The sequence below is a fragment of the Choristoneura fumiferana genome, chromosome 22 (genome assembly GCF_025370935.1).
Source record: "Choristoneura fumiferana chromosome 22, NRCan_CFum_1, whole genome shotgun sequence".
Lineage (NCBI taxonomy): Eukaryota > Metazoa > Arthropoda > Insecta > Lepidoptera > Tortricidae > Choristoneura > Choristoneura fumiferana.
The window spans coordinates 14,173,011-14,184,019 of record NC_133493.1 but is presented as its reverse complement, the minus strand read 5'-3'; the positions used below and the strand labels follow the sequence as shown (position 1 = coordinate 14,184,019).

At 36.2% G+C, this 11,009-nt stretch overlaps 1 long non-coding RNA gene across 1 annotated transcript; it reads right to left on the bottom strand.

Annotated features, from left to right (window-relative positions):
• Positions 1–7,855: 7,855 nt before the first annotated feature.
• LOC141440434 (uncharacterized) lies at positions 7,856–10,157 on the bottom strand. The gene is made up of 4 exons (XR_012452701.1): positions 10,081–10,157; positions 9,364–9,469; positions 8,829–8,887; positions 7,856–8,051 (listed from the first exon to the last, which is right to left on the bottom strand). It is a non-coding gene; the product is annotated as an uncharacterized lncRNA (long non-coding RNA).
• Between the last annotated feature and the right edge of the window lie 852 nt (positions 10,158–11,009).

Below are 11,009 nucleotides of genomic sequence, written 5' to 3'. Positions count from 1 at the left end.
ACGTTGTTGGTTAGTTATTTAAAATGGTGGATGGTTCTACCAGCCCTCAAATAACGAGTTTTGGTAGGCCTTAGTTTATTTAGAGTATGTTTCTTAACTACTCAAGAAAGTATCATGAAGGGTCACTAGGTACTGCTCATCATCCAAGGACCACGTTCACTCTGTCAAGATATGAAACGAAATATGTTTTTGAAAATAACGAAATGAATAAACCGGCCAACAGCGAGTTGGGCTCGCGCACGAAGGGTTCCGTACCATTTTCTATACAATATTAGACATTAGCAAAAAAAACATGTTTCTTGTATGGGAGCCCGCTTTAAAAAAATATTTTACTCTGTTTGTAGTATTTCTCGTTATAGGGGAAACAGAAATACATAATGTGTGTAAATTTCAACTGTCTAGCTATCACGGTTCATGAGATACAGCCTGGTGACATACGGACGGAAAGACGGACGGACAGCGTAACAAGGTCCCGTTTAAAATTTAACCTTGTTGACTTTTTCCAATTTCTTCTCTACTAATCGCAACAAGACAAGTTGCCGCCTCTACTACAATTCAATTCGTTCCTTTCCAGACCCCAAATATCACGAGTGACCACTGAACTAAAGGAACTAAAGGATTAAATTAGTTCAGTTGATCGAATGAACTAGATAGGATGTACAAGAGAATGAGACATAGAGCGCCGGCAAACTCAGTAATAACTACATTGAACGTTAAACGCACAGGACAAAATGTTATTACTTTACCTAGTATTTAAGTTAAATTACTGTTAGGCGTTTCCTGCAGCCCTTCGCTACCTCCCGCGGTGCGGCGCAGGGTGCTAACACTGCCGTAAAAGTGATGAATAAAAGAATATAAATGCACCCGCAAGGCTAAGGCTGTGAGAAAGTTTGTTGTGAAGATGTATATTTTGAACGTCTCATTTGTGTGTCTTTGATTATTATCATTTTAATGTCAAACGAATAATGAACAAAGTGAAATAAGAAATTGTTTAACGGATCCCTAATTTACATTTTATTTATTTTATTATTACATTGTTACATTGTAGGATTATAGATAAATAGAATTTAATGTAGCTTTAAGGTTTTTTATTTATTTAATATGTTTATTTCTCTATTGCCTACATCGACACTACGAGTTTATGTCCCCTTTACCTCCCCCACTCTTCCCTATCCTGGGCATATACCTGCCAATCAAGCTGATAAGCACTCAGCTCGTTCTGCCATATCCACAAAAAACAGAGCAATGAAATTTGTCGTTTAAAATTACGTAAAAAAATTGTCAGTAAAAAATAAAAGCAGGTTTATCAAAATCCGATTTTTGTTCAATTCCAAGAAGATACCCAAAATATTGAAACACTTCCGAAACATATGTCGGAGGCGCGGGGGGGGCAGTGGCGCTGTTAGCACACGAGGTGCGAACAGCCACTCCTGCGCAGCTCACATACAGTGGATTCATTTCCTACGACATTTGGGTTTCTTGCCAGATTCTCCTCGACAGAGGTTCACGGAGGACCGAACCTATGGTAGATAGTTTCAACACTCATACCTGCCTGTTATACCGGGTGTGGCCTGTAATATGAGCAAATATTTAAAACATAGATCATACTCGTCAAACTGAACAACATTAGTTCAGCGATTTTTAAAAATAGTCAGTTTTTAAAATTTGTTACACTTTTAAATTTATTCGAAGAAGCAATGTAAAGCAAAATGCTTGATGTTTGTAGCGTGACTGGTGACGTCAGTTGTGTTGTAGGATGGCGTACATTGATAGCAGTATTTAATTTGTACGAAAAAAGTAAGATTCAAAGACTCCCATAACTGTCTCTGAACTAATATTGTTCAGTTTGACGAGGAGGATCTATCTTTAAATGTTTTGCTCGGCCACACCCGATATAGGTATGCATATTTGACTTTTACTTTGACTTTAACATTGTTGATGAGGTAGGAATCTAGTCAGGATGGACGTTATTTTGAAAGTCGGTGTTTTGTAAGCCATACTGTAGAGCCCTTTTCACCGGATTTTTATATAAACTGACTTGTTCAATGGTATCCCATCCCACTAATATTATAATTTATAAATGCCACTAAGTTTGTAAGTCTGTTTGTTTCTTCATCACGTCTAAACCGGTGCACCGATACACAGATAGTTGGAGTCCCGGAGAAGGACATAGTATTGTATAGTTCCCTCGGGATACCGATGGCCGAATTCTACGCAGATAGAGTCGCGGTTAACGGCTAGTTTGTATTTATTTTTTGACAGAGAATCCGTGTGTTAGTTGTAGCAGTCTATGGTAGGGATTCAGATGGTATGGTATGAGGGATATATGCGCTATTATTCTTGACTTATATCTCTCTCGTCTCTACTTTGAAAAAATCACTTAATCTCAAATCAATATGGCAACAAAATTGACCCTCGAAATAACTATGATTGATTTTTTGGAGTCTTTTTGTATTACTTACTGTGTTTACTTTTACGATATGGTTTCACGGGATACCCGTAAAAGTAACAAATTTGGAGTTTAAATAAAAAATACAAAAAGACTCCAAAAAATCAATCATACTTTGATTGCTTAGTAGCGACATCTCTTGTCTGGGTGAGCGGTTAGTTCCGAAAGAGTGTGACGTCTGTCGACGCCACATAGATGTCGCTAGTGCTGCTGCTTAAGTAGCATAGTAGAAATAAGCAACCTGAGATATGTATGCATAGGAAAATTTCGTGTGTAGATTCCTGTCCAGCAGTGGTGTAGGAGTTATAGCACGCGCACGGAATGCTGAGGACCTATATATATTTTGTTTCATAAAACATATGTGGGTACTTGGGGAGTTACAGTGACAAATTAAAACGGTGGTGGTGGTTCGTTAGTCTAACAACTGGTAGCATGGTGTACGGTTGTGTCACTCTGAAGATGAGCCCTGGTTGAGTTCGAAACGCGTCAGCAGTGTGGTGGTGGTGATAGATGGGTTTGTGTGATTTGTGTTTGTTCTTACAGTATGGAGGTGGAGGAACTGCATGAACACGCATATTTTGCATAAGTTAGGTCGCGGGTGAGCAAAGAAATTCTTTTATGTCATTGAATAAAGATATTTTGACTTTGACTTTGACATTTCTATTGATTCATGAAAAACACACAGTGGAAACGCAGCCTAATATAACAATATGGCGGATGAATTCAAATTCAAATTACTTGACTTCCATATTATATTTATTGAAACCACTGGTGTTGTATCAGTGCTGTGCGCTGGTAGCCGACGGCCGGTCGTAAAGACAACGTTTGTTTGACGATTGCTTTTTACAAGTTTTTAGGGCGTTGCTCGCGATCTACATACAAACATACATTGTGCTCGGCTTTCGGCCCGTTACGGGGTGTACCGGTGTACGGAGAGAGTTCGTGGAGCACGAATTTCCAATTATGATTAACTAGTGTTTCGAAAATACAAACGGAGACATGGATGCACAGAAAAACCAGAAAAAGAGACCAGCACTGGGAATCGAACCCTGCGTGCTATAACACCTACACCACTGCTGGGCAGGAATCTAGACACGAATATTGTATTTTCGATATGGTTTCACGGGATACCCGTAAAAGTAACAAATTTGGAGTTGAAATAAAAAATACAAAAATACTCCAAAAAACCAATCATAACTAGTGTTTACCTCCGACTTTGCACGCGTAACCATTATAAAACCAGCAGTTGAATTGAAATTACGGCATTTTAATAAATTCCTATGGAATCCCAAAAAATTGTTTCGTAGATTTTATTAACATTGTATATTAAATACTCGTACACGTGCATGTTTCTCATGTTGGGGGAGGCCTATGTCCAGCAGTGGACGTCTTTCGGCTGGCATGATGATGATGGTGTGCATGTCTCTAACCCCGGCTTGAACTTTGCAATGTAGTAAAACTTGCATGCAAGTTGCATACCTATTTACCAGTAGATTTGTTGCAAATGTATATATTCTGTATATTTAGTTTTATATATTTTGCTTATTACTCTAATCTGCTGTAAATTGCACCACCTGCTAAAATCTACTCCTTACTTCTTCTATTGTAAAAGATTATTGCGCTGTTCAATAAAGAGTCCTTGTCTTGTATTATTTTTAACCCGCGACGCAAAAAGAGGGGTGTTATAAGTTTGACCGCTATGTGTGTCTGTGTGTCTGTATGTCTGTGTCTATGTCTGTCCGTGGCACCGTAGCTCATAAACGGCTGGACCGATTTGAATGTGGTTTTTTTTATTTGAAATCAGGTTTTCTAGCTATGGTTCTTAGACATGTTTCATCAAAATCGGTTTAGTCGTGTTTGAGATATGTATTGAACTTTGAAGTCACAAATTCGGGGGTTTCTAACTTTTCATCTTAAACATAAAAAATAAATATATAAATATATTGTAATGAAATAAATTGAACCCTTGCTAAATAGCTTGACTCACGCTTAACATCTTTACTCGAAGCCAATGAACCTATTAAGGAATGCTAGATTCCTAGACCAAGTAGAGCGGTGCTAAAACACCGAGGTGCTAAATGAACCGTTTTCGGTGCGGCTCTGAGTGCACAATAGTTTGAGCTCGGGAAAACTAAGCGACATATTTATATGGGACTTCCGCTTGGTGTCGAAAAAGGTAACGTTTTAAGTGGCTGTTTTAGGTATCAAATTTTTTTATTGACTTGATGTGTCTAAGCTAAAATGAGGCGTCCCTCGACTGCTTAAATCAGTTGATTATAACTTAGTAGTTAGACAGCAAATCTTACAATAAACATTTGAGTCTAACGCGGAACTAAATTACCAATTACAGTAACATTTAAACGTGTATGCCGCCCGTATTATAAACTGCTTTTGCCTGCGGCTTCGCCCGCGGGGAATTCGGTTATCGCGCGCTGTTCCCTCGGGAAATGTGCATTTTCCGGTATAAAAAGTAGCCTATGTCACTCTCTGGTCCATAAACTATGTCTAGGCCAAAAATCACGTCGATCCGTCGCTCCGTTTCGACGTGATAGACGGACAAACATGCAAACATACAATCACAACACAATTTCACATTTATAATATTAGTATGGATTTACTCATGTGCTTCAGTGCGGTGGTAGGGTGCGTCATTTTAGACAAGACAAGCTCTAGCTACTTACGTGGAATTGTTTTTTTTTATAGTCTTATTTTCTGTGGCAATAAATGATTTTATTATTATTATTATTTTATCGGAAAAATAAAGTTGAACTCACATTTTGTTTTTCCTTATACCTACTTGCTTGACTTGGTCTATGAAAACGTAATTGTTGTATGAACGTGATTGGAATGGTTAACATCCATTTATTTTATTTATTTTATTACGGGGCTGTTTCACCATCCATTGATTAGTGTTAAGGTGACGCATCGCTAAACAATTAATCGAAAACAGAGCGTTTGTACCCCGCAACCCGCTCACACCCCTCTACTTTTTACGCGGCTTGCGTGTCACAGTCGACCGTATGTTACACTGACAGCGCCTAGACAGCGCGCTAAAACAGACAGAGACGTCTTAGAGTTGCCCTTACAACTTTTTTTTAGTTTTTTTGCAAATAGCAGTAGGTAATGAAATCACGAGTATTTTTAACTGACTTCAAAAAAAGGAGGAGGTTATCAATTCGGTTGTATTTTCTTTTTTTATGTTTGTTACCTCAGAACTCCGTCATTCGTCTAGTAATGCTTTCAATTAGGTCCCATATGCACCAAATCAGGATCTGATGATCGGATCCTAAGGAAATCGAGGGAAGTCTTCAAATATTGTAGGGACACCTATGGTAATTTCGATATCTTTAGTAGTAACTTGTGCATTTGCTCTTGAAAATCTTCATTTCGTGAAGTGGAACTAATGATGAAGACCACATTTGACCAACCGAGCTACTACTCGATAACAAGTACCTCACGGGTTGAATTTCAATGACTTTAACACAGTTGCTAAGCAATTTAAGTTAATCGTAATGCATATGGTGAAATGGAACGGGTGACGATGCACCAGGACTCCTCAATAATGAAAGTCTCTGCATCGGAAAAAGCATTTTTTTAAAAGGTGACGAGCAGTTGACATTAAACTATTGTATCTTAGATCTTTAACACTGAAAGGCGTGAAAAAAAAATTATAACGAAAAATTGAACTGACTACAAAAACCATGAAAATAATTTTCTACCATTCTGAACTCCGTGCCTCAGCACGAGCCAGCAGGAGTAATTGAAGAACAATATACGCGTATAGTATGTAGGTGAGGTAGACGACTATATAGGACCACTCCTGCTGGCTCGTGCTGAGGCACCGATGAATGGTAGAAAATTATTTTCATGTTTTTTGTAGTCGGTTCAATTTTTTATTCTTATGGAACTATTTTACAAAATTTTATTAACTTGCAATATTTGTATTGTGTGTTGTTGTTGTTTGTAAAATCTTGCAAGTGAATTTTGACTCACTTCTTGTGGTCTGATTGACGTGGAATTTGGCATAGGTACTTATGTGGGGTGGGATGACAGTGCAAGTACAATCCACCAAAAAGCACAGTCGACAAGAGCTTGTATTAAAATTAAATTTATAGATTTCGCCTGCCACCATATATTGTCCATTTGATAGTAAGTAGGTTGAGACCCATTAGACATAAGAAATCTTGGGCCGTAAATGTAGGCAAGTACTGCAGAGCAAAAAGTAAATAATACAAACATACGGTTACAGGTAATTTTTTATATTTATCTTTTTTATATTAATATTTTACTTATTTACACTTACACAGTTATTTACTAATTTACATAGGTATTTATATTTTACATTTTACTTATTTATATTAAAAAAATATTATTTACAAACATTATTAAAAGACAACACAATCATTTATAGCCGTTTGTTAAATTTATTCATTTAGATCTACAAGATCTGCCAATGGCTGTATTTAAACAATTAAAACAATTTAACAATATTTTCAATAACAATTTCTTTACATGACATTTATTAATGGCTGGAGCCTCCTTTTAAGTGATAAAGCCTGTGTCAGGAGGCACCGCTCCTCTGTAGTTATAGTCTGCATGTACAGTCAGCATCTAAAGCAGCTGGTCACTCTTGCCGCAATAATACATATTTATCACTTGCATGGCGTTACGTATTTGTAACAAAGCTACTTCACCAATAAGGTATTAACCAATAGTTCTATAACAGTCCGAAGAGGGCGTTGTTAAACTAGTATCATCATTCCATCATCCCAGCCTATATACGTCCACTGCTGGGCACAGGCCTCCTCTCAGAACAGAGGGCTTGGGCTATAGTTCCCACGCGGGCCCAGTGCGGATTGGGAACTTCACACGCACCATTGAATTGCTTCGCAGGTTTGTGCAGGTTTCCTCACGATGTTTTCCTTCACCGCAAAGCTCGTGGTAAATTTCAAATGTAATTCCGCACATGAATTTGGAAAAACTCAGAGGTGCGAGCCGGGGTTTGAACCCACGACCCTCTGTTTGAGAGGCGATAGGTCAAACCACTAGGCCACCACGGCTTAAAACTAGTATATAAGGAGATAACTCTTAGAAATAAAGGCCTTTTTTCCGCCATTACCGCCGGCAACGGTCGGCACCAAACAATTAATCTGTATTTTATTCTTCCAGAATTAAGATTGGTTTTGGAGTCTTTTTGTATTTTTTTATTTCAACTCCAAATTTTGTTACTTTTACGATCATCCCGTAAAATCCACATCGAAAATACAAACTGAAACATAGATCAGAAAATCAGGAAAGCGCTGGTCTCTTTTTCTGGTTTTTCCGTGCATCTATGTTGTTTGTATTTTTCCAGAATTACCCAAATTTTAACACCGTTATTATTCGGAAACTGACATAATTAACATAATTTGAGTTGTCAACGTTAGCTACACACCGAAAACTCAGATTGCAAGCCTACTCGTACTTGATTTTCAGAAACTAATTTCATTATAGCTAATCTGCAATCAAACGAACACTTATGCTGAGAAAGTTTTACAGGTTCCATTATAAAATGATTAAAATCAATTATTCGGTGCCCGAAATCTTGATTTTCGGTCTCAATCTGAAACAAACGTTATTTTACTGTAGATATTGTAAGGGTCAACTTTTTATTTAAGGTTCAACTGTGTTATTTTTAGTACAATACAAATATTCGTAACACCACAGATCAGTACGGTCAGCATCAAAAGTAGCTGCGTATTTTTAAACTTTGTCGTTATACAACAACGTACTTAAAGTACAATTCAATAGAATCTGTCAATTTTCTACATATTTAAGACCCTATCGTGGGCACACTTGATTATTATGTCCCTGTTGTTGCAATTATCATCTAAAAGGAATCAAAAAAGAATAATTCGTCAATCACAAGCTTAGGCAGCCCGGTGTTTATATTAGTAGGCTGGAAGTGTCTACAGGATTGTCAGATTCTATTGAATTGGAGTTTACACCATACAAATTTGGCAATATCCTAATACGACAAAGTAAAAAAATGATCCGCTACTTTGGGTGCTGACTATACAGTGAAATCACAGTAAAAAAAGGAAAGTAGAAAAAAGCTGTCTTATATCTTTAAAATTAACCTTTTTAGAACCTAAGTACAAAACAATACAATACTCCGACTCTTTATTGTACACCAAAGTACATTCGTTTACTGGCTTTAAGTTAATACAAAACTTACTGATACTTCAGATGCGCATTCTAATACTATGTTGAGAGATGAGTTATTTTTCTCACATATATTTCTATCTATAATAGAAAAAAAACATTTTTACAAGTTTCAAACCAAAAATTATGATCGTTATTCTGCTCACGTAAAATTGGCAATAAAAGAAATACTTACTGTAGCTGTAGACCTACATAGTTTCTTCAAGAAGGTCCTTATTATTCTTATCTGCAGTCCTTAAATAAATTTTCTTATTTATAAACTTGAATTTGTTATTAATTATACTATAATTACTATGTAGGTAGGTAGGCGTTTTCAAAAAAAAGTGTACCTTTTCTTTAAAAATGTATTTAATTTTTTCATATAAACTTTATGAGTCAGTTTTGTGACGCCCATACCGAGTGTATGAAAAAAAAACGTTACAAAACTGTCATTTTTGATAGGGACTTTTTTTTAAACCATCGGAATCGATTGTACTTTTGATTCTGAGAAGGAAAACTATATTTTTCCAAAATTGAAAAAAAAGAATGAATACGCTTTTTTGTGAAAACGCCCAGGTAGGTACTAAAATCTTACGAGATTAATACATTTTGTAACTGCATACATTGGCGAATTTTCTCGTTTTCTAAAGAAACGAAATTAAAATGAAGCGATATTAACTTGAGTTGATATTCAAAGTAAGTAGATCTTTAAAATTAATATGGATACATACCACTACATACCCTTGCATAAAATCGATTGACATTGTTTTATTTCCACCTAAATTCGAAGACGGCTCCATGACTTTATTCTCAGAACTTTGTTCTAATGATTGCTTCCTGAAAGATAATAATGTATTTTTATTATTTGTGTTACTGCTTATTGAAATATGAATAGTTTTGTAAGTATAGTCAATGGCTTTTTGTACAAACACTGAATTGCAATAATTAAAGGAATAAAATCGATTTTCTACAGTACCTTTAGATTTCTAAAGTTTAGAAGTTAATGTTTTTCGCGTACTTAGGTACTTGCAGTTCACTATTGGTTCACACACATACTTTAGAATATTTTAAACTATTAATTACCTTACCTACCTACCTACTTACCTATCTAAAAAGTAGGTAAGTACTTAGGTATTACCTATTATTATTATACTCGTATAAAACTAGAAGCAGATAGGGAATATTACTGCAATGTTTCTGCCGTCAGAATGCAGCACTAGCACAAACCGTAATCGAATGCCTTTTAAATGTCCGTAAGATACCAAAATATCACATTATATCAATAAAATTTTTTGGAAATATAGCTCTTTCGATGTAAATATCATATTATTTTGTTAGTATGTCATATGTCATGAACCGTCATGGCGACAAACTAAGAACTGACGTTGTCATGGCGATTTGTTTACGTTTTGTGCCAGTGAACTGTAGAAAATATAATGATTACTCACCTTTTCTTAATCATAACCATACATTTATGAATTAAACAACCTTTCTTTTTCCTTTTTGAAGATCCGACATTTTTTTCCATTTATTGCTCGGTATTATTTTATATGCGATCGATGGCGCGTGGCAGTTCGACTAACATAGGTCCGTCGCTGACAACGCCGGCGGCGGTCTGAGGCATGCGCTGAGAGGGGACTGGCTTCATAGGGTTCATACAAAATACGAGCGCGCGCTAGCTTATATTAAAATGTCGTAAGCGACAAAACGGTTTTTGTCGTTTCAACTACAAATTACAATTTAATAAAATAAAATCCAACTTGAAGGTTGAAGTATGGGTTAAAACTAATTTAATATGAAAATTTGGAATCTTAATTTGATCTGGGTTGCTTGTAACAAGCAAATCCCTGTCTTACAAGAGGTATCTTTGATATTTTTTTCTGTGCTATAAAATTTTACGAATCGTGTTTCGGCAACTTGGAAAGCAAAGTCATTGAAATGAAGAATCAGGTTTTCAAAGATCACTTTGATATGTTTTGTAATTGCTGAGATAAAACTAGATGTTTTTCACCAAAATGCCCAATTCGTCGTCTTAACCGACGGTTAAATGTGATGCCGTCTCCGTCTATTCGAACAAAACAAATAGAGACGGCATCACACCTAACCGCCAGTTAACACTAATCAATGGATGGTGAAACAGCTCCTAAATTATCTAAATAGTATGCAACCTCACTAAAACATTTAATTGGCGCATGTTGCATTCATAAATTGTAGACTGGCTAGAATAAAAAAGGTATTTAAAAATACAAACACAACCTGATTTAAAACATAGTGTAGTAAATCCTATGGACATTAAACGGATATTTTATACGAAATTCTTACATACCTATTTTCTAGAGCTCTCTTGCCTAAGAAAATGACCACACTAAATCAACCA